The sequence below is a fragment of the Phoca vitulina genome, unplaced genomic scaffold, assembly GCF_004348235.1.
Source record: "Phoca vitulina isolate PV1807 unplaced genomic scaffold, GSC_HSeal_1.0 scaffold44, whole genome shotgun sequence".
NCBI lineage: Eukaryota > Metazoa > Chordata > Mammalia > Carnivora > Phocidae > Phoca > Phoca vitulina.
The window spans coordinates 10,973,509-10,998,082 of record NW_022589747.1 but is presented as its reverse complement, the minus strand read 5'-3'; the positions used below and the strand labels follow the sequence as shown (position 1 = coordinate 10,998,082).

General features: G+C 44.8%; 1 protein-coding gene across 3 annotated transcripts in view; it reads right to left on the bottom strand.

The window, feature by feature from the left end:
- Window positions 1–24,574, bottom strand: part of GLI3 (GLI family zinc finger 3) — a 269,157-nt gene that overhangs the window by 182,019 nt on the left and 62,564 nt on the right. Inside the window, exon 1 of one of the 3 annotated variants that reach the window (XM_032430578.1) lies at window positions 3,525–4,543. The exons of the other annotated variants lie outside the window; for them this stretch is intronic. The gene's annotated coding sequence lies outside the window, so the exon portion shown is untranslated. Of the gene's footprint in view, window positions 1–3,524; window positions 4,544–24,574 lie in introns of those variants that run through there. 3 annotated transcript variants of the gene reach the window in all.

Below are 24,574 nucleotides of genomic sequence, written 5' to 3'. Positions count from 1 at the left end.
TCACCAGCTTACAAGTGAATCTGCCAGGGAGGCTTTTCATTAGGGACTTGCCAATATCCCTGCAGGTTCCAAGTGGAGCTGCAAGTTTTGCCAGCCTGAGGCCACGGGTGTCCAGCTTCCCCCTGCCTGTCCCTCAGCTGGGCCGCTCAGGTATCAGGCAGCTGGGACACCCACTGCGCCTCTGGATGATCGGCGGGTCGAAGGACCTAAAGTGATCCAGAAGTTTTCCTGTTTTTGTTTTTTTTTTTAAGTCAGATCTGTAACCCACGGGTTTAGTGGAGCTAGAAATGGGACACAAGACCCACTAGTTACAAGGGGTAAAGGTAAACCTACAGTACCCTTTGCAAGACACTTCTTTCTGCAGCCCATAGAACAGAGCCAAGAACCAAGAAGCAAATGGGGTAAGACTAATTCCCAGAGCAAGATGGCTCAGTGGGCGAGGGAGGATCAGTGATGCAGACACAGGCGCGGTCTCTGCTGGGGTCCAGACGCTGCTTCACACACTTACGAAACAGCTTGACAAAATTCCACATACATTCAATATTCCAGCTTCCTAATACTTCCGTTCCCTTTGATCTGTAGGAACTTCCCATCTACCCATTAGGGCTCTCTGCAAATGTGATTAGATGACTTTTCTAGAATAGCAGATCAAAGAGCCCATGCATAAAATTAAACCGAATGAGTGATCTGAACCCACAACAAATGGGCCAATTCATCTGTTAGAGTCATACACACATTCTGCATTACATACTCCCAAACAAGCTCTGCATTTCATCAGCAGACTGTGTTCTGGAAGGTAAGTGCTGATGGAAACAAAGCTGTTTGGGCACAGCTCAGACATCTAATCTGAGAATGATGTCCCATTCTTGATCTGAAATATACATATATATGTAAGTAATAATAGCGTTGTACATGTTGGATGGACAGATTTTGAGCACATCTTATCCCAACACAAAAACTGATCTTCAGAGTATTTCATAAAGCAGTTATATCTGGCTGAGAGCCCCTAAAAAAAAACAGGAAAAGTATGCTTTAGCAGTTTCATGGCTGTTTGTGCAAATTCAGAAGCAAGGATAGTTATAAACACGGGCAAGCACGAAAATATAAACTATAGTCACGACTACATTTTGTGATACTAATAACTTGAACTACCCAAAGCCAGGAGCAATTTTAACCGTTCTGCTTGTGTCTGGGATTGGAAGAAATAAGCAATGTTTTGTTTTGTTCTCTTTTTCAGTCTAGCAAATGACTTGCAAAACAGAATAGACAATGAGGTATGCTTTGGTCTTCACAGTGAATTTGCTGACTACTGCTGGATAGCTACGAAACATTATTTAGCATTGTTTTGTGCAGATCTTCACCACCAAATCTTGTAATTATGGGATAAATGATGAGTTTAATCTATCAAGTAACTACTAAAAAGGAAAAAAAATGGGTGTAATCCCACATTTTCACACATCGATCTTTACAAGAGCAATTCAAACCACGCTTTTGCTAATTTAAAAACAAAGTACCAAAAAAAAAAAAAAAACCCTACATTTTTATTTTCCCTTCTGACTAATACTTTTAGGCACCACTCCACCCTCGTACTTCATTAGCAATAAAGTTGCAGGCTATAGAATAAGGGTTTGCAGTTATGTAAAAGCAAAAGGGTGTCAAAAACATTAAAACTCTTAGTCTGTTTTATAAAAATTCCTATAACCTACCAATGGCCAAAGTCATATTTTCCACTAATTTGCGCCTCTATAAAATCTTTATTTCCAATTTCAACCTGAAGTGAACTTGTAGCACTTAGGTGCAAATTCTGTAGAATGGACCTTCGTCTGGAGAGCCAGAGAGTCCTCACCAAGAGCCACTGCGACACATAATTAGCATTCTCTGGTTAAGATGAATAACCAAGCTCCACTAATCTGTTCCAAGTTGAAAACAGGATTCCCTTGACTTAATCTTCCTAGAAGAAATTAACTTTTCTTCTCTTAAACCTGCATCCCTATAATAGAGTGAGTTTCTTAGAAGCCGAGCCTTTATGATGAGCAGTTGAATCCAACTTCACAAATAATTGAATAATTGGCATGGTCTAACCAGAGTCCTCCCAGGTCCCCCCAGCCTCCTGGGAGAAGGAAGTAATTGGTGGGGCGGGATGGGTGGGTGGGGGGGGGAGTGGAAATGGGGTGTCTTTTCAGCTAAGTGATTTTTTTCACAAGTACTAAACTTTAATTATTTTCTTACTGAGAGCTAAACTAACGTGTGTGAATACGAAAGTTATAACGAGAAATAAGCAACGCTTAAACCCTTAATACGAGAAAAAATTGTAACTAATTGCCTTAGTAAACGGCAGGCACGAAATTTTTGAGCGTGGCAACTTTCATCAGACTGACTTTTACAACAGTCGACGCTAACACGCTCTTACCTACCCTACCCTCCCCTCCAAAAAATTCCAGTAGACAGATATTTCATGAAGTTTACCTTGTGTACTAAGTTGCTCCTGACGGGCACTCAGATCAAAACCTGACAGCGCACACACTCCAGGATACAGACAGTCTGAGGCTGGGGAGCACGCTCTCCACAGCGCAAAGGAAACTTTCCAAGCAATATTCCTGCCTGCTCTTATAAATTTAGCAACCCCTTCAGTCAGCCAAAAGACGAAAGCTGTCTAATCTTGTTCAGTTGTGCCGAGTTGTTCAATAAAGTTTGAGAGTCAGTGCAGACAGGCAACGCCAGGCCAAATTATTGACAGAAACATACTGTCCACCATGGCAACAAGCAGAAGTCGGCTGCAAAAATGTAAGCAAACAGCCCAGTGCTCCAGGAGCATCTGCCAATGGACTTTAACGGCCAAACACAAGGGGACTGTTCGTGCTTCTCTATGTTCAACAGCTGCTAACTAGGGGCGGGGGCGGGGGGGTCACACGGAAACATGCAATTCACTAAAAAGTTTCGGGGAAAAAATTATTTTAAATACTGTCATCATAATCCCCCTTTTGTACCTCCCTCCTTGTGCAGATCCACATTCTAGTGGAAGTTAACAAAGTCCTGCCCCCAGATGGAGAGCTGCCCAGCCACCACATTTTACAAACTGTCCCAGACTTTCCAAACTCGTCCAAAGGCAACCGACGTCGAGTCTTCGTGCTATGACCTCTGAAAGCTCGAAAGTCGCTTCGCTGCGCACGCAGCTTAGACCATTCACGGCAAAGGCTTGAAGAAAGTGCGCTGCGTGAAGCAGGACTCGAACACACACTCCTGGGCACGTCCTCACAAACTCCTCAGATAAAAATTTCAGACAGTTCTTCCAATATAAAAATAAAACCCTGCACTGCATCACCGACTAGGAACACCCCCTGTCGCCCTAGCAAAATAAGCTGATTAGGAGCTCACGGTGCATGCACGTGGCTGCCTTTTTTTTTTTTTTTTAAATTAACATCGACTTTTAAACTGCTCCCTTAAATCCCGTTTTAACACCATCACTCCTCTCTTCCCCCAAGACAAGAAAAGACACAGAGTATAAGACAACAGGCAATACTTACAACTCGGACCCCAGGCTCTGGTTAGCTACTTTCTGCAAACTTCTCTTGGTGGGCTTTCTCTAGTGTGCAGACCCTCTAGGAACATTCTCGGTGTCTCCCTGCCTCCCACTTTCCCTCTCCCTCTCCCAGACAGTGCTGCTCCCATTAGATGAATTAAAAGTGGTTGGAGCCATGCTAAATTTAACAAGCTCATTAGTATTCTTTCTGAGTGCTTCCGAGTGAACTCTCTCTATTCAAGCCCCTCTCTCCAGCAAAAGGGTCAGGCGGCTAATCATTAAATCAAACTAATGTCACCCTATCACAATCAGCCCGAGAGAAGGAGGGTTTATTATTTCAGTTTATGCTAAATAAACGGTTTTACAAATGGTCCCCAAGCAAGGTCAACAGCAGCTTCAATTACAAGACAAACTTAACAAGAGTTGCTATAAACCAAGTACTCTGTATTGACTTAAGAACAGGCTCAACTCCACGTATTACCACTAGCAGGGTTGTACAGGAATGCATATTGTAAAATAAAGGATGGGGGGGGGGCTTCTTTCTTTGCCAGAATTTGCGACTGCACAACGACTCCTCATTCACCTGTCTCCAACCAGCTAGCCGCTCAGCTCAATTCACCCCACACAAAGGCTAGAGCCCAGACCTCAATGGACCGAGTGAAACATGTTCAAAACTAGGCTCTCTATTGTGACTGAATTTCTTAACATCTTTTCAAAAAGCGGAGAATGCCTTGAGGCTAAAGGAAGAAACAGGCTAATGGTGAATTGGGAATTCTGAGCAAATTTCAGAGCCCTTTCCTCCTAGCTTTTGAGGTTGAAAGCAAGCTCTTTCCTTTCAAGTTTCAAAGTCCTTTTTCCTCCCGCAGTGTCACAGAAGGATTTGAAAAGAAGGTAATTGTGCTCGCAGTCTCCCTGATCAGAGCTTACGTCCTATTTCTGGTATTTCGGAATACTTCTTGCAATAATAGTGCATATAGCTCAATCCCTTAACCGGCCTGCACTCTGCAATTGCTCATTAAATGAACAATTGCGGGTATAAAATGCCTTTTATGTTCAAGGTCTGGATATAAGATAAGCATTCTAGGACTCTAAATTTGGTTTACTAAGGAAACTCTCCATCATTAAATTACAAAACTGAAGTCAGAATATCAGGCTTTCCCAGAAAAGTGGCACTCAGATTTCGGTGAGCCCAAAGGAGAGGCGGATGGGGGTGGGGAGGGGAGGAGGCAACAAAATGTTAAGGGGGCGGGGGCACAAAAAAAGACTGGATACTCAGATTTCTAGCCGAATGGGGCTTCTAACAAGAGAATAATATTTCCATGCTTAAGAAAGTCTGAGTTTGTGAGACTGCACCATTTCCATACGGAATGATATAATAAAATCATCTTCAAGTGTATTAAAACATAGGTCTGAGGCTCGGTCAATATCTAGATGACTACGCCTGACCCCTCACAAGCAGACGCGGTCCCCTTCCTTAAGCAAAGAAAGACTCCTTCAGGGCCACAGAATGCGATCATCTCTGCCATCTCCCTGGATCCCCACAACAACCTGTGGGACAGGGGACCAGGTCCATGAACAGGTTGCCTGTTTCCAATGTGGTAAACGCACAAGGAAGGGGTGCAAGAGGCCTGACCAGGCCACACGGCGCTGTTCACAGGAGGGGAGGTCTACTTGTGGACAGGGTGTGGGAATGATACCTGTGTGCACTCCCAGGCCCCCCCACCACCACCACCGCCAGAAGAAAACAGAAAGTAATCACAGGTTTACGCATAGACATTTTCAAAACTCTGACACTCCCCCACCAGGGTTTTATGACTATAACCCACTCTTGGGAAACACCCAGGGGGCCCAAATGACAACTCGATGGTGAGACGTCCGACCTCAGGGAGTCGGTACCATGGAACGTGCCCGCCGCAGGGGCGTGAAACACACGCACACCCTGCACCCAGCCGCACCCCCACCCCTCGCATGCAGAGGCTCAGCCAATGGCGTCTGTGCATTCCTGCAGTTTTCAATGTGCTTCCACGAGCCTGGGGCCCCACCTTCCTGATCTGGGCAAGAAACAGCCCCATTTTCTGCTTTCCTCCCAAGAAATTGCCTCGCTGGGTTTGGAAAGAGCATTATTTCATTTTTTTTTTCCCTATTATGCATTTGTTGCATCTTGTCAGCTTTATTTCTTTGGTTATTTACATTTCGATGTTCCTTGAATAAAAACCAGCGGGATCCAGGTTCTAAAACCTCGCCTCCCTCTTTCAGAATTCTCCCCATGACTTGGACCAAAGAGAGGCCAGAAATGAAAAAGAGAAGAGGCTAAGTAGATTCAGAAGCATCGTAGAATTAAGCCGTGAAGGAGGAATAAAGTTGCCGTAGTTTTTAGAAGCATAGTCTTGCCTCTTTGCGCCTAGACGACAGTTATCCCTCAGCCAGGGGCTGCTCCCTAGAATGTCTGGAGCTTGGCTTCCAAAGGCAGCGAGCAAACAATGCCTTCTCTAAGAACATTTCCAGCGCCCTTGGGGTCACACATCGCCCTTGTGCGGCTACACATACATCTCCCATTGACAATGACTGATGACAGAGGGAGTGGCCCAGATGGATCAGGAGAGAGCGCTCAGCTTTGTCTGCAACCTTTAAACCAACGGCAGGGCCTGCAAGACGAGGCCAGCAGCAGGATTTGAAGCTCTGGAGAAATTCCAGGGGCAACCCTCCCTCCAAGATTACCGGGTAGCTCGCTCTTCCTGCTTTCTTCAAGCAGGAAGTCCCAGGTGAAAGGAGAGAAAGTAGAAAAGGCTGTCCATCAGAGGCGTGCAAGTCCCGTAATTGTTTTAACATATCTAGAGTTCTTTTGGCAAAGATCAAAACGGGGTCTAGATTGACCAGCATCCTACCGGCCCCTCACCAGAAACCACTTGCTCCAAAGAGCAGGTTGGTGCTCATAGCCAGGCTAATTTCTCACCTCCCTCCCCGCTACTCTGCTTACAAAGCTCCATGCAACTTCAAAAGGGGCGCCTGGGATAGAAGAAGTAGGCAGGGAAGGCAAGATGACAATTCAGATAAACTTAAGAGGCCAACCCAGCGATGGCTGTGAGCCCCACTGCAGCCCAGAGCTCTGAGGGCACACGCAGCAAGCGGCCTCCTGCCTTCCCTAAAGATGATACGATGAGGGCTCCTTGCCCATCTGGAAAATCAGGAGCCGATAACACACTATCAGCTTGTCTGAGGCCTCACCAAGCATGCCCCGTGGCCTCCAGGGTTTCCACGCCCTCTCCTCCATGCCTCGGAACGCTCACCAATCCGAGGTCAGCACCCCTGCTCCCCCTGGCTCCTGGGCGTCGGTGACAGGGACAGCTAAGTGCTCCTGTGACTCGGCGAACTCTACCCAACATGCCGGGGCGTTTAAGTCCCAACCCAAACCCAGCGGTACTAACCAACTTCTAATGTTCCAGACAGACAGCACTAGCCAAGTCCGGCCTACACGAGGGAAGAGAAAACAGATGAAACGGGCCCCTGAGGGCCCCTGCAGGCCGTCCTGTAAAAGGGGGGAGGAGATCTTCCTTCGTTTCCACGAGCTTGTGAAGACCCTTCCTTGAATTAAGAATTCTGAAATGTCATGAAGCTTCTTCTATTAGCCTGCTATTAGTTGCCAGTCACTGCTTACACAGAGTGAGTTAATTAGGGACATCAAAGGCAGGACAATAAATTCTCAGGAGGGCCACATCTTTTTTTCCTTCTGCTTAATAGCGCATTTATGCCTATCTGTGAGTAACAGTCTCACGAACATTGAGGTATTAGAGATTTGTTGGAGAACTTGGTGTTCATCTTTTAGAAGCAAAGAATAAAGAGTCTCTCTCTCTCTCTTTGCACCAACAGACGTGAGCCGTGGAGATTCCATAACGAGACCCACAACCAACCGTTTAACAGAAACAATGAAAGGCCTGTTCACAAGGCCAGAGTGTGCAGGTTGTTGTTGGTGCCCGCCGCGGCCCCTGATGGGACCGGTCCTATCACTCGGGAGATCCACCCCAGCCTGCCTAGCGGGAGGACTCAGAGCCTCCTCCTCCTTTAAAGGCATGCAGGAACATTCTGGCAGCACTTTGGGATGGCGGCTTCCAGGTCTGCACCCCTCCTCCCCCTCAAGATCAAAGTCCCATTCTCTAACCTTTCTACCATTTTTTAAATTGCAAGAATGAACACAAACTTAACTGGCTTCATCTGGTGTGTTTATGTTGCATGGTTTTTGTTTTTAGAAGACTGCATAATGAGAAAGCCTGAGCATATGGCGGTATTATATTTTTAATAAAATTTTAAAGACCGCGCTTACTCCATTGCAGAAATCAGACCCTCCTGGAGAGCACATTTAAATATCAAGAGAATATCATTATTGTCCCGAAATGAGCTAGAGGCTCCATCCCTATGACAAGATTAGGGTAGGGGAGCAGAGCTCACCTTTGCTGACTTAGCTTCTGGGCAAGGCCAGATGGTGCTGGGTCCAGTTTCGATAACAGAAGCTCCCTCCACCCACCACCCACTTTGACCTCAGCTATGAAATGTGCATTTGAGAACCCCAAATCAAAGACCACATTTCGATTCTTCACAATTTTACCACAGGTAAGGCATGAGATTGCCTTTCCCAGCCTGCTTTACCTAGCCCCAGAAGTCTGCAACTATGTAAAACATTTTCAAGTCACGGCTCAGACACTGTGAGTGAAGCAGGAAGGACCACAAAACGTAATCCCCCCAGGGCACATCTTCACGGTCACAGCTAACACACGATGCTGTGGTACCCGCTCCCCCAGTCAGGTAGGCACGGTGGACACCAACCACCCATCCTCCCTGCATCGAGACTGGGAACCAGGACACAAGTCAGACCTTTCTCCTGACATTGTTCCAGATTTCCAGGCACCTTCAGGAGAACCTAACGTCCCAACGCCGAGGGAATGGGTTTTTGTTGTTGTTGTTGTTGTTGTTGTTGTTGTTTTTCTAAGAAGTCCCAGTAAAAGCGATTAAGGAAACAAAAGACCAGATTCATTCACCTTCCTAAAGTATACATATTTCTGTTTTCACTCATTCTTCCTACCAATCTCTTTTCTCAAAAGCCTGCCAACTTAAACTACAACCATGTACCAGTTAATGACAGCTAACATTTACTTCCTATGCGGTAGGAAGGGCTGCCCCTGTCTCACTTTCTCGTCATCGTAATTTGATTGCAAAGGCAATGTCATTATGCTCATTCGCTGGATGAGAAAACTGTGTGGCACGGGGAAGCTTGGTTACTTTCCCAGGTCACACAGCTTGTTCTCAGGCAGAACCTGGAGCCCAAGGACTGAGGACACCAAAGCCCACCCTTAAATATTTGGCTACTGGAACTCCCGACTCAGTGATAAGAAATAAAAAATAAACTTGTATTTGAATTTTGACGCAAAATTAAAGTTTGCATAAGTCTACAAACTTCACAACCACCGAACTCTGCTGCTATAGGATGAAAGCAATCATAGAGAAGACCTAAATCATTGGGCATGGCTATCTTCCAATAAAACTTTATTTATGGACTGTGAAATCTGAATTTTTATGTAATTTTCACATATCACATTTAAAATCTAACAAATCAGGGGCGCCTGGGTGGCTCAGTTGGTTAAGCATCTGCCTTCAGCTCAGGTCATGATCCCAGGATCCTGGGATCGAGCCCTGCGTCTGGCTCCCTGCTCAGCGGGGAGCCAGCTTCTCCCTCTCCCTCTGCTGCTGCCCCGGCTTGTGTGCTCTCTCTCTGTCAAATAAACAAATAAAATCTTAAAAAAATAAAATAAAATCTAACAAATCATTCTTAGCTCTTGGGCCTTACAAAAATAGGTAGGGCACCGGATTTGGCCACAATGGAGGCTAAGTACTACCCTAAAGGACTATACATACTTTCGACATAAACCTTACACCCAGATAACAACTGGGAACATTCCAGTAAAACTGTAAAAGCAATAGTATTGAGTGTTAGGAGGGAGACAGAGAAAGAATCACTTTCTCATGCTATTAAAATATTTCCATAATTGGCTAGATGTATCACATGAGTCCACTTCTGGGATGCATCTTAAGGGGAAAAGTAGCAAAGAAGACAATGATTTATATTCAAGATGTTCATCACCGTGTTATTTATAAGGAAAACATGTTAACAAAATAAATGCCCATTATCTTATATGATGGAATATCATGTTATTAAATATAGGGCATTCAAGGATTTTAAAGAACATAGAACTTCACCGAGTACAGGTACCGCTCTGAGGCCTCCATGCCAGTCCTATGAGGTGAGTGTGATTGTGATCCTCACTGCATACGTACAAAAATTGAGTCACACTTGTCCAAGGAAGCATAGCTAGAAAGTGGCAGAGGCTAAGTTAGAATCCAGAGTCCACTCACTTACCCACTAGACTACCATGCTTCCAAATCTCTGGAGGAAGGGAAGGTAGGAGGAAGAGAAATATATAATTGTTTCTATACAAAAGTCCTAAATTAAAAAAAAAAAAAAAAAAAACCTTGAAGGAAATGTACCAAAATAGCACGAAAATATTTCTATGGGTTATTTTTTTCAATATGTTTCTGTATTTCCCAATCACTTTGGACAACAGAAATAGCTGGTTTATTTTACTTACTTCTATCACAGTATGACCTTTACAGTAAACCTCTAGGGAAGTCCAAATTAAGTTCGCATAGGTTGAAAAATTATCCCACACATTTATCTCCTGAAGGCTTGTTTTAAATTATTTATCCCACCTCTTAAAACCCAAGTGCCTGGCAGGCTTTTCTTACACCTATTAATAACTCTTTACGCTGATACTGGGCTGTATAGAGGTTTCAATAAACTTGTTTATTTAAAATATGATGATTTTTAAGATTTATTTATCTACGTAGTAATCTCTACCCCCAACGTGGGGCTCAAACTCATGACCCTGAGATCAAGAGTCACACGCTCCGTCGACTGAGCCAGGCAGGCGCCCCTAAAATTATATGATTTTTTAAAAAAGATTTTATTTATTTATTTGACAGAGAAAGAGAGAGAGAGCACAAGCAGGGGGAGCTGCAGAGGGAGAGGGAGAAGCAGACTCCCCGCTGAGCACGGAGCCTAATGCAGGGCTCCATCCCAGGATCCTGGGATCATGACCTGAGCTGAAGGTAGATGCTTAACCGACTGAGCCACTCAGGTGCCCTTATATGATTAATTTTAATTATTTCATATCGATACACAAGTGCCTTCCAAACAATACCTAATGCTCTAACATCCCTCCCTGCCACACTTGGTCACCCAGCTTTCATCAGGCCATCCCGAAAATGTGTAGAAGGGAAACTGCATTACAAAGGATCATTACTATCCTGGCTCTTGCTTACATTTACTGAGCACTTACTAAAAGCCAGGCTGTGTGCAAAGTGCTCCGTCTCCATTAATCCCACTGAATGCTCACCGGCCCATAAGGTATGCAGTATCCATTGCCCCAGTCACTCAGGTAAACATCCCGAGGCTCAGCAAGTTTAAGCAACCTGCTTGGAGTCATACTTCAGGTAAATGGCCAAATCGGCATGACTCCCATCTATTATAAAGGACTAGTAACCCCTGCAAAGTCTCTGAAAGCCCTCAGAACACTGATTTGCCTCCTTTCCTTCTATATGTATATGGGAAGATTATCATCATTGTTGAAATTATTCTCCCTCTCCCTATAAAAGTTATCCAGAAAAGATACTCCAGACAGTAATCAAATGACCTATTACCTTTCCACAGAGTTTCTGGGTTCTGAATAGCTAGCTATTCTGCAAAGGAATACTTAATATTGTCTTTGGCGGGATTGTGTTGCAGGCTTGGATGCAAGAAGCAGTCTGCGTACTTGGTTTGCGTTCAAGTTAACAACAGCTCCAACAGTTAGAGCTGTACATCGTTTGTGGAAAGGGGCATATGTCCAATAGTTAAAGAAGCATATGGTTTATAGAGAAACGGGGGAAACTTGTGCATGGAAGCAGCTTTGCTTGGATTATTTACCAACAAATGAAAGGCCCTTCATGCCGCCCCAGAGCATACTCCCCTCCCACAGGTTGGAAAGGAATGCTGAATGAGTCAATAAAATCAGCGTCACACTAAGCAGAGACCTTCTCCCCAGCGAAAGATGATTATCGAATTATAGCAAATTTAAGAAAGTTTTCTCTTTTTTTTTTAATCAAGAACAAAACCAGACTACTTCTTAAAATGCACTATTAGGAATCGTAACTTTCCTAAAAGTGCCAGATATATTTCCATCCATGCAATATTAAAACTAACAAGCGTCTTTTCAATTTCTTTTAATGATGGGGGTATGCAATAAAAATACAGCAGTGCTTCATTTAGCCAAAGGAGCTGAAGCAAAAAGAACCAAAATAAATAAATAATAAACTTACATGGGCCACTTACCAAAAATAAAATCATTTAATTCAACCTTTTACAGGAGGTGCATGTAGCATTTTGAAAGCAAAAATTCTCATAACACAAAGCTTTCCACTTGAAAATCACTGCCAGGGGCTGGAACCGGGGCAGGATGTTATTTCTTTTTCAATTTATTTTTTAATGTTTGGGTATTAATGACATCAACTGCCATGTCATATAATAAGGCAACATGGCATAATAAAAAGTTAGAAATGCACGTCCCCAGACTAGCCTCCAGCACTTTATCGGTGTGTGACCCAGGGTAACTTAAAATACAGCAGATTGTCAGTTGCCTTACGTAACAGGCAAATAATAAAACTTGTCCCTCTGACTTGATAGGGTTTTCTGAGGGTTAAAAAGTGTCTGAAAAAGATCTATATAAATGATGGCATTTATGAATGCCAGGCCCCACCGCTAATCTCATTATCTGTTTGATAATGACACAAAGCAGGACGGTGGGCTGCAAGTGCCCCAGGCCAGGAGCCGGGAGGCTGAGCTCCCCAACTTCTTCCCCTTAGATAAGATGATACATCACAAGTCAGTCCACTCCCCCAAACCACCGGGACGATGCAGAAACGTGCTCCAAACCCCGCCCCAGGGAACAAACCAGCGTGTCTACCTTCACAGCGAACCAGCCTAAACATCGGCAGCGCAGCGTTTCTGCTGTTTCAGGAAAAGATTCATGTTAATGACCTGTAATTACAACTGATCATCTCTTTCACCTACTTCTTTGATGTATCCTGGGTCAGGCTCATAATCAACATTTACAGAGCATGCCTACTTGAAATTTGCATTGAGAAGATCTATCTCTTCTCTCCTTGGTTTTCTAGGATGACTGAAGACACTGGAATCTTCCTAAAAAAACCATTTTTTTTTGTTTCTCCATAGACAATATTTACTAAAAAAGATTAAGCAAATTCCTTGAGGGTGATTGTTGGCAACCCCTGCCCACGGTTTCTGTACTCCCTATGGGCTAAGAGTGTATTTTACAGTTTAAATGGCTGCAAAAATCAAAAGAAGAGTATTTTATGATGCAAGAAAATTATGCGAAATTCAAATTTCAGGGGCCACAAATACACAGCCAAGCTCATTCGTTTTCCTATCATCTCTGGCTGCTTCTGTATGACAAGAGCAGAACGGAGTAGTAACAGCACCAAATGGCCCACTCAAATCCTGAGATTGTTAGTAGCTGGTCCTTAAGGGGGAAAAACGTGCCATCCCTGACTTCCCTGTCTCAGGGCATGCTAGAACACCCACTAGTGAGATGACGGAGGATACCCGGGAAACATACAAAATAAGGCAACGCCATTTTTAAAGAACGTAGTATTGAACGGATGCTTCCAAACCTTAAGATAACTCTAAGGTGGATACTGATGTCACCCCATTTTACAGATGAAGGAATCAGGTTTAGAGAAATGACCTTCCCCAAAGTCACAAGTCAGTAAGTTGGGGATGAAATCAGTTCCCCATGATTCTAACCCTGATAATTTCTATGGTGGTGAAAGAAGGATTCGGGCTTTTCTCATATCCCAGAAGAGAGAACACTTTTCATCTCTTTCCTCTCTCCATGAGCTATGTGCCGGGATAAATAATGAATTTTAAATATAAAATCTGAGGCGTGTGTGACTAAGGGCTGGCCTTCTTATCCAGCTTAGCGTGTATCTGGAGTTGTTTAGGTCTTGCTTGCTTTTTTTTTTTTAAGAACAATCACAAAACAAACAAGTACACATTTCTGTCAAAAATGCCACACTCTCGGGGCTCCTGGGTGGCTCAGTCGGTTAAGCATCCGACTCCTGATTTCGGCTCAGGTCATGATCTCGGGGTAGTGAGATCGAGCCCCATGTCAGGCTCTGCGCTGAGCAGGGAGTCTGCTTGAGATTCTCTCCCTCTCCCTTTGCCCCTCCCCTCCACACCCAACACCCCACTCATACGCACACACCCACACGCTCTCTTGCTCTCTCTCTCTCTCTCTGGAAAAAAAAAGTGCCACACTCTTCTTGGAAGTTAAAGGGGACAGAGACCATTTCCCACACGTGAAGCTATTCGAGGCACCTTTTTTTCTAGCACAAGAAAACGTACCCTCTGTTGAGCCAGGCATATCCCCTCATGATCTGTTTTGGAAGGCGGGATTACCCAGACTGCGCGTACTTTTGCTAATAGGGATGGAGGAGGCACATGCGAGAATCAAGTCGTGAGACTTCCAATTCCCACCAAACTCGGACACTCCTGACCAAATGCAGCCAGGGTTCCCAGAGAGTGTTTTTGCAACTTGTACGAAGAACTGGGTCCAGGGGGTTTAGGTTTGGCTGAGTCGAAACACCAAGAACATACACTGGCTCAGGATGGCTGTTCTCCATACTCCAGTCATACGGACACATCCATGTCTAGGTCCCCGCATGCCCCAGCACAAAACCTGACCATCTGAGAGGCGTAAAAACCAAAGCTGTTGCCCTCACGGCTCCTGGGACTGTGGTTTTTCTAGACATGGAACTACTTGAGAAGAGAAGTACATCGACAGTGTTGGCACAGTGGACAAGTGGGAAGCGGGCATTGAGAGAAGGTCCTTCAGGTGTTGGAAGGTGGGCGAACAGACCAGGCGGACCTTCTCGGAGGAGGTTTGGGAAAGTCAGATTTTTCAAGAAGGCTGGGCAACCCTCCCCCAATCCCTCAGGGATACACCCGACTGAATAACATAGTCTTAACAATTGCTCTGATGCTCCAAAACGCTGCACCTTGGGTTCGAGGGCATCTGCATAGTTCTGTTTGTTTGTTTTGTACTTTTCTTTCTTCTTTAATTCACATCTTGCTGACACAAGTGGAAATTCATATTTCTTGGCAGAAAAGCTTTAACTTTACTGCCAAGCCATGCAGATAAAAATTCTTCCATCCTCATCTCATTGCCTGGAACCGTTCTACTCAAGTCTTTGGGAAGAGCTGGAGAAGACAGCAACCCAAACACATAATCCAGGCAATTTTATTGTGCCTGACAGTTTTGTTAGTTCTACTGGGTCTCTTGAGTCTGTGCTGTAATTTATAGCGGAAAAAAAAATCCTAGTAAGGTCCAGCTAGCAAATGTAACAGCCCTCCCTATAAAATCAGTGCATCACAGTTCATTCAGCAAAACATCAGCAACCACTGCAACTTCAACCCCGACTCAGAGAGAAGTTGCCTCCCCTTGGCCCTTAAGGAGCGCAGCCTCACAAAGCGACAGTAAAGGGAGCTCATCTTTGTCTTCCTTCAGACGCCTGACTGGACTCCTGGGGAGGAGTGATCCAGGAGAGGAAGAAGGAAACACTTTTTTATATTTCCAACCCATCTTCAAATCTACACCACAAACCTATCTTTTCCTGTCAAATAACAGTATTCGCCAATGATGGATCTCCCATCCAAACGCTGTTTCTCTGAAACACTGGCCTCTTTCTGTAATATTCAGACTGTAGTCTTCTGTGCCAACAGCCTCATCAATGACTCCAAAAAAGAAAAAGAAAAAAAAAACACAAAAAAACGAGACAGCCACTTACCTCTACACACCTGCCTTTCCTTTTGCTCTGCTCCTTCTTTGCCCCAAATTGAAGAGTGATCTTCTAGTTCACCCCTGATTGTCACACACACACACACACACACACACACACACACACACACACACACCCCGCCCCGGTGCTGGCAAGGGATACTCATCCTCACCACCAGCTCGCCTCTTTCTTAGAGTCGCCTCTCTCTGATTTGCCTTTTCTCCAGCTAAGGCTTTGCTGGACCCAACACCGCCTCCATCTGACACACCATCTCTCCTCCGTATACATCAGAATCACGGAACAAATCCTAAGATCGCCTGACCACCACTGTCTTGACCTTGTACGGCTTGCACTCGATGCCTGAAGTTGTCTGTAATGTTTCCAAGAAGTGTCATTTGGCCCCCGTAATGGCTTCCTCTCTGGCACACTGATGCTTAACGCTTTTCCACAGGCTGTTCGAGTAACCTTTGAGGATTTTTTCCTATCATTTAAATTTGAATGGTTCCAAAATGTGAATATCCAGGCCATTGTAAATTCATTTACCCTTTTAATGGGGTCTAACAAAAATAATCGCTGAAAAAATCCTGTACACACCCCTGCACTATGAAGCTTTGAAAGGTGGTATTTTGTTTGTTTGTTTTTGTTTTTAAAGATTTTATTTATTTATTTGACAGAGAGAGACACAGCAAGAGAGGGAACACAAGCAGGGGGAGTGGGAGAGGGAGAAGCTGAGCAGGGAGCCCGATGCGGGGCTCGATCCCAGGACCCTGGGATCATGACCTGAGCTGAAGGCAGACGCCTCATGACTGAGCCACCCAGGCACCCCTGAAAGGTGGTGTTTTAATATGGTTGGATACTCCCAAGTTTCAATCCACTTAAGGCTTCTCAAAAGAGGTTTAGTTTTTTAAGTAATGAAACTCCACATTCTAGGAGCAGTTTTTATTAGTGTAAGAGAAAGCAATAATGCAAGATGAAGAATTAAAACCTATTCAATGGACTGTACTCTTTGGTGGGTAAAGCAAATCTGTTGAAAACCTTTTGCTTTAGAGTAACCCCACTATCGAAACCACGGAAACCACCAAAAGTTCTAGTAAAATACTTCCTTATCCAACACGAACCGTCTTGCTGTGTTCCTACTTGAAGGTTTTAGGAGTTAAAATAATTTGCAAAAGCATCAGGGTTTTCATGGGGGCTAGAGGGTTTTTAATTAATTGCTTTTTTTAAATATCCCCCTCAAAATACATATTCCTGAAGCCCAAACATGGAGCCATTTTTCCACATGAACATTAAAAAAAAGAGAGAAACCAGAAGTTACAGAGCAGCTGAGTTTCACTGATCAGGCATGAAGAGACAAATGTGCCACACAATCTATCATGTCATTAAAAACGGTGCATTTTGGGGTCTCCTTCCCCCTTGTGCCACAGCTGCACCTTGTTTCATCGAAAACCAGCTGCTGGTGACAGCACCTCCTGCTGCCACTCTGCCTCGCCGACCACAGAAAGGAACACCTAAAAATCCCCTTAAAACTGCACAAGTGAATTCTGTCAAGTCACTGAACATCCCAACATTCTGAAAACCTCAACCAAAGACGTAGAATCCAGCCTTGCAAAGAAACTTCAAACCACAGAAAAAAATGCACAACACTGGGAAATGGGTATCTTATGAATCCTAAAACCTCATACATTCCATCTTAATTCCAAGAGTGCAGAGCAAACTCTCACGGAGTCCTGAAGACCGAAGCGCTGTTCAAAGTTCCCGTGACCCACTGCCTAAGAATCTTCCAGAAGCTCCTGTCATTCTTCTGCTCACAAACCCTCCACAAAGCCCGGGGTCTATAAGACCAACCTCGAGCTGCGTGGCCTGAATAAAGGCTCTGAGTGTGAGGAACCCTCCTCGGCCTCCGTCATCCCCAGCCTCTGAGGCTGCACCTGTCCCTGCCCACTGCCCGCCAGGGCATCTCCCGCACCCTCCGTAACCAGCTGCAAATTTGTACATCTCCACCACTAGAACCACTAGAACATGAGCTCCCTGCGGACAGGGGCTGGATCTTGCTAGCTGTGTTCTCTCTTACACCACGCATACCACGGGCAGTAGAGAATGAATTCCTCTACGGGTGGGTCAGTAACTGAATGAATACGCAGGAGGACTAGCAGGTGCAATCTAGCCGTGATAGGGAAGTCAGCTGCTGTGTTGTCTCCAACAGGGTGCAGCAGGACCATCTACCCAATCGGGGTCAAGTCCCAGAGGAAAGGACTCTGGGGTGTCCATGGGGGCCCCAGCAATGGAGCTCCAAGCAACAAGATGCCAGAAATGGAAGCATAGCTCTAAACAGGGGAGGGATGGCAAAGAAGGGGGTGAGGGAAGGAAATGACCTATGGCAGCATTTTGCCAGGGGTTGGTCCTGCCTCTTTATGCCCCTTTTACTGTTACCAGATTATCGATTAAGGACAGCTTGTTGCTACTCATCAGTTGAAGGCTGGTGTCCTTCACTGGCAGATAAAACGTTTAAGGACACCAAAGCAATGAGGATGAAAATAAGCAAACAGACGAAGGACAAGCCAGGGGGACAAACACACTGCTTTTCCACACACTTCCTCTCTCCCAACATCGCTGTCTCATCTCATCAGTAGGTGGAGATTTTTCGTGTGTTCCCTACTCACTTCATGGGAGTTACTGCGGAGATTAAAATTTAGCCCGTACATATGAGAGAAGGACAAAATGATTCACAGTTTACAGAGATACCTATAAAATTGGAAATGCACCAACAAATACTTGGCCCTCCTTGAGACCCTGAATTGTGAGGTTGGACGTGTTTGCAGAATGTATTGATGAGTTTTAAAGAGATACACACAATTGATGGATTAAAGAATAACAATTTGAGAAATAAGCCTTTTTCCTACACATACAGAGAAAGGGGGCAGTTGGGGGAGGAAGGTAACTGCCAATTCCCTGCAAGGGTAGGGCATTTTTATGTAGCACATGGATTTCTTTTTTTTTTTAACTCTCAGTCTTTCATCTTCTCTCTGGTGAGGACTGCATTTGCCACAGGCTGATAAGTGAATGTGGCAGAACTTCAAAACTCATGTCAGCCAAAGAATCTAGAGACAGAGAGAAAAAAAATCAGACATAAAGCTGGTAAAAGGCAGATATAAATTTTTTTAATGCCTTTTATTTAATTCTACCAAAAGATCACATAGCAATGTGATCTAGATTTGGTACATCTCTCAAACTCGACTCACGCACGCACATGGCCTAAATCCAATTCATTACCCCAAAGATGTGGTTTTCATTAAACTAGTAAACCCAGGAAAGTTGCTTGTAAGGCCCATGTGTTAATAAACTCTTTCCTCTGAAGACAGTTTGAACCTTCAGTTCACTAGGGTGAGTCAAGAACTGATAAAGAAGAAAATAACAGGACGTAAAACATAATTCTCCACATAAAGATGATAGCCCAGCCCGAAGCCAACAGCCATTATCTACAATTTAAATCAGTCCTCTGCACCTTGTTAAGAGAACTTCACGACCCTCATCCTAACTAAAAGAAGTCTGCTGAAAGACAAAGCAAGAGCACTGTGCACTCAAGTTCACGCTGCTCTTTACTTTGCTCAAGAGATGGGGGTGGAGGGGTGCAGAAGAAGGACATGGCCACATGAAGCTGGTTAAAACATCATCTAACACCAGGGTTACCAAGACATCGACTTGAATATTTACAACAGCACCATCTGTAACCGAAAATCTGAAACTGCCAAATGCCCGTCAGGGGTAGGTAGGAAGGAGTCATAGACTATGGCGTATTCACACACAATGGAATACCGTAAAGGTGAAAGAACACCTACAACTGTACAAAATAGGGATGCAACTTGTAAACACCATGTAGAGGAAGAGAGAGAAGCCAGACGCAAACGTCTAAGGTACAAAAAGAGCCACATCCCATCGATGCTGCTCGAAGTCAGGGATCGGGGGCTTGAAGGTGCTTGCGATGGTCTGTTTCTGGGGTTTGGTGCTGGTTTCACAAATACGTTTGGTCTGTGAAAATCTACAATATGCGCACTTCCCCACACGCATACTTCCTTCGGTAAAAAGTGGTGTCAGTTCTAAAAACTTCCAGACCATTCCTAAACACCTTCTTCTTCAGATTCAGCTCTTGGGCTTCCATTCCCAAGTGTTATTCTCTTTCTTAAATATAACACTTATAACTGTGTGTTTCAGGTAGCTTACTACAAATACATTCAAACCTGCACCATATAAAAAAGTGTGACTCTAGAACAGAAAAAAAACTCCCTAATTGGCAGGAGTGGGGGGGTGAGGGTGTGGGGATGAATAGGCAATTCAGTGAAGAAGAAATTCAAATGCACCAGAAAAAAAATAAGACATCGTTTTTTAACTTCATTACATAATGAAGGAAGTGAACACTGAAACAGGACACTGGTTTGTTTGTTTGTTTGTTTGTTTGGCCTTGATACCAAATTAGGAAGTGCTGATGAAGGCTGAGTAAAGGACAAAACACTACTGCCAACAGGGTAAAAGTAGTACATTGGGTATCGGGTACACTCATTTCTGTCCACCAGTTTGGTGACCTGTATGACAAGTCTTAAATGTCTATACCAGATGGCCCACTACCCCCTTTGCCGGGGCCGTACCCAAAGGAGTAAGTTAGGTTCCAGGCACAGACTTAGCTTCAAGGACGCTTGCTGAAATGTTATGTCTAACAGAGGGAGAAACTCCTAAATGACCAACAACAGCAGAGTTAGAACATCCAGAGAGAAGAGAGAGGTGGGAGGCGAGGAAGGAAGCGTAGACCAAAATGGTAGCAGTCAATCACGAGTGGCTTTTATTCTCTTCCACTTGCTTCATTTTCTAACGTTTTTCTAAAATGAAAAAAAAGTTTTCAAAGAATATTTAATTTTGGAATAAATAGGTCCTTTCAGAGCTATTTTGAGCTTAAATAAATCTGTTTCTTTGATAGAACGCATTGGCTCTTTAAGAGAGCTCTTGGTCTTTGTGAAATCTGAGTTAGCAGTAAAGAAGAGAGATGCCAGAATCCTCACCGCAATGGCCACCATCAAGTATTTGCTTGAGCATTTTTTTCTTCCCTTTCCTAAATCCCCCTCGGGGGTGGGAAGGAGGCATTACACACTCTTTGAGCTCATGCCCAGTTTAACCCTGATTCCCCAGACAAAATACAACCTGTGAGGATTCATGTGTCTCTCCTCCCTGCTGCAAACACCCAGCTGACTCAGCACACGGCTATTTATTAATCATTCTACGTGCAATCACGCCGTTCTAGAAAAACGGCCATGTCTTCCACTGCAAACTCACACTGTTTTCCAGCTCTTCTGACCCATCCGTAGCTCTGGCCATCGTACTGTCAGGACCCTCTGCCCAGCTTCTCACCTTAGCCTTGACTAATTGTTAGATTCAAAAGCAGCCTTGATTGCAGAATTTTCAAGGATTGCTCAGAACTCTGGATGAGATGTGATTTCATGGCCTTTTCTATCATTTAAATAAAGTATCAGGGGTTTCACTAAATGGTATGTGTTTGCCTTCTATAAGTGAAAACTTCGGGATTCTAAAAATCCTTTCCTATGAGGAGAACTGAGGAGATAATGAGTCGAAGTACGTAAGGAAGGAATTAGGCAGGAGAGTGTCCACCTCCAGAGTTGTCGCTACATTGAAGCAATGTGAAGATACACATGTGTAGAAAAAAGGAAAGTGCTAAAATGTTAATTTTCACCCATCCGTGACTAGTGGAATAAGGGTGAATTTCAGTTTCTTTTGCTATGGTTTTCAATACTTTCTACATCGATTAAGTACTGCTTTGTTATCAGAAAACCATAATCAAATGCTCCAGGACACGGAAAGTGCAGTAAGACAGAAAGAACAGAGCCTGAGTAGCAAGGGCCCTGGGATTCAGGGCTTCTCCCAACACTCAAGTTTATAGTTTCCAAAGCTTCCTTCCAAAGGTATTCCTTCCAAAGGTATGCCAAAGCTCGGCACCTGAGTCCCCTGAGGATTCCCTTTCTCACTGCAAAAAACATTTGACACTTACCCATACAGGGGTTAGATACAGGAAAAATGAGAGACCCAAGAGCATATTTTATCTGTTTCTACTAGGAATTCTCACCTACATTATAATGGTGTCTTTTTTTTTTTCTTTTACCCACAGAAGTTAATCAGAGTGTACCCCCACACTGACTCTAAGAATAAAATAATGTGAACAACTCCAAAATGAGGCAGGGGAAGCCTGCAGGATTCACACCTGCTGCTCAAGTCCCAACACCTCATTTCAGCCGGCTCCCCTGGGTGCCTTCACTGCCCGACCACAGGCCTGTGGGCGAGGAGACAGAGAACAGCCATAGACAGTCAGAGTAGAGGATCCCCAGGGTTGGAGGGTTTGTACAACTGCATTTTTTTTTAAATTTATTTATTGATTTGTCAGAGAGAGAGAGCACAAGCAGAGAAAGGAACAGGCAGAGGGAGAAGCAAGCTCCTCACTGAGCAAGGAGTCTGATGCAAGACGCAAAACTGCATTTCTATCAATCAGCAGAATTAGACGGTGAGATGAAAGAGTGTAAACACTTCATGGGCTACAGGGACGAAATGGTCTCAAAATCATCCTCGGCACCGCCTCCCTTGGTCACAGCCCATCCCGAGGCTCTGTATTGGGTCGTGTGCACAGCAGTGGAGATGGACCCAGCTCAGACATCCCAACTCCCCCCGTCCGCCCTCTGACCTGGGCTCCAACACGCTGCCTGGGAGTAGGGGAAGAGCCTTCAGCAGCAGAGCCGAGATCTTCCCTTGACTCAAGCTAACACAATTCACCATTTATTGTTAGCACCTTGTATTTAACAGGACACTTGAAGAGTTTTGCATTCACCTTCTACCAACATCATGCTGCAGCAACCTTGTGAGCTAGCCCTGCACATTTTACAACCATGGAAACTGAGGCTCGAAGAGATAAAGCCCCTTATTCAAAATCCCATCGTGAAGAAATAACAGTCAGAGTGAGACAGACCACTAGTCAAGGCAGGTGGCCAAGGAGTGCAGGCTTCCTCCCAGCCGCATCCCCGGCAGCAGCCTGCCCTTTGGAGGGGGCACGGCTGTCAGCCTCTTACTGCTGGTCCTTCTCTGTCTTCCTGCCAAGTCAGGCTGTCATGACAATGGTTATGTTTTCAATTTGCATCCTGCCACAGGTAGATGCCCTGTAGGTGCTCCTGAAATGCCTGCAGCCTAGCTCATCTGGGGAGATGGAGCCTCCACGAGCACCAGCCTGGGTGAGCAGAGCCATCCTTGAGACACACGGGCAAGGACTGTTCACAATAATCAACCAAATAGCCGACCACACTCTGAGAGCTCTCCAACATTGTGTCTTCCCTCACATCCCATGCGACTTTCAGTTACTTTCTTCTAAGGCCCAAGTCTGGCTCCAATTTCTGAAAAGGGATTTTTTTAAACCGTGTTAATATTACCTTTACGGCCTCTACAATAAATCTAGTGGCATGACTAGATCTGTGGTCCAGCACAGAGCTGGGTAACAAGTTTGCAGTCTAGTTTTGCTGCCCCTTTATTCGGATTTAGAAGCAAATACATAGCATAATATTCTCCAATCATTTTTCTTCTGTATTTTCCCATTCTCCTTCCCTTTCTTCACTAGCATGCCAACATGGACCTGTCAGAAGACTGACTAGAACATTCCAAACCAGGCTCCTTTCATGAGCACAAAGGCTTTTCTGAGTCACTGATTCCCCCCAAACCAGAAAGAACTTTGGGGAACTCTATCAACCAAAATAGAGCCGATGGCCTCAAGAAGCATCTGTGTTCACTCCAAAGAGGAAGAGACCCGGGGCGGATGGGGGAGGAAAGTAAAAGCTGTCAGAACCTGAGAACTAAGGCAGAGCTTGTCCATTTCGGTTCTTGCAACTTTCTGTGTTTGGTGGTTAGGTCCTGGACACACACTTGACCACTGCCACGTGGCTTTTGTTTCTGAGACGTGTTGAGGGATTACAGAAATATTTGGCCAACCATGACAATTCTACAAAATACCCTGATTTTATATTTCTTCCAAAGGACAGAAAGGGCAATGCAAAGCAGATTCCTGGTGGTATTTGACTAAAAATAAATAAATAAATAAATAAATAAAGGATGGTTTCATGTATTCTGCAGGATAAAAGCTTTGCAAATATGCACGAGGCATTTATAGTTAGAATTCCAACTGTTCAAAAATTTCAGATGGCCATTTTATCAAATTTAAAATCAATTAAGGATGGCCATCACCTGTTAATATCTGGGCAACTAGTTTTTGTTTTCTGACTTATTCCGCCGGAACCAGGTCACCTCCCCCACCCCCAATAATACGAATTTCACTGGACAACTCTTATCTGTGAGAAAAATGGGGAACTGACCCTCCAATTCCGATTTCCTGACTTGTTTACTGGGAACTCTGGTTCAAAACTGGATCGAGAGAGCCTTGCACTGCGTGTCAAACTTCTTTCAACTGAATTCGCCTCTCCGCGGCCTCCACCGACGTGGCCTGCTTCATCCCAACGCCTGTTTATTCGTTCCCTCCCCTTGAAACGTTCAAAGCTCCATGTTGTTAACCAGCTGGTAGACCCGAGCGAATCCTCATAAATCAGCCCCTTGCCAGCCAACCTGGGAGTTCGTGGTAGCTCTTCGCCGACACACAGAGCAATAACTGAAGCGCATTTCGGTTCACAAGAAAAGCCTTCACATGTTCGCAGACCGCCTCTTTCATCTGTCGGTTCAGTTCGTGTTTGATGAACTGTGTTCGTCAACTGCCCCCCGGGGCCGCACAGAGGGTGACGGGGCAGCCGTGAATCCTGGCTGCCGGGTTCAAGGCCGGCGCCTCTCTGCACTCAGCGCCAGTCCCTCCTTTGCAAGGCGGGCACAGGCAGTGGGCTCGCCGCGAGGATGCACATGAGAAGTGCGCTATAGATGTTCGTTCTCAGAACTGACTCACTCTCACCCCGTGCTGCATATGGTATGTCTGCAGGGCACTGGATGTCTCTGCTGCCTGATTTATATACATTCAGCCCGTTACCTGAGAGGTGCACCCCTTTTGAGCCCATTACGTTCCAAGAGAGACCTTGAGGCTAG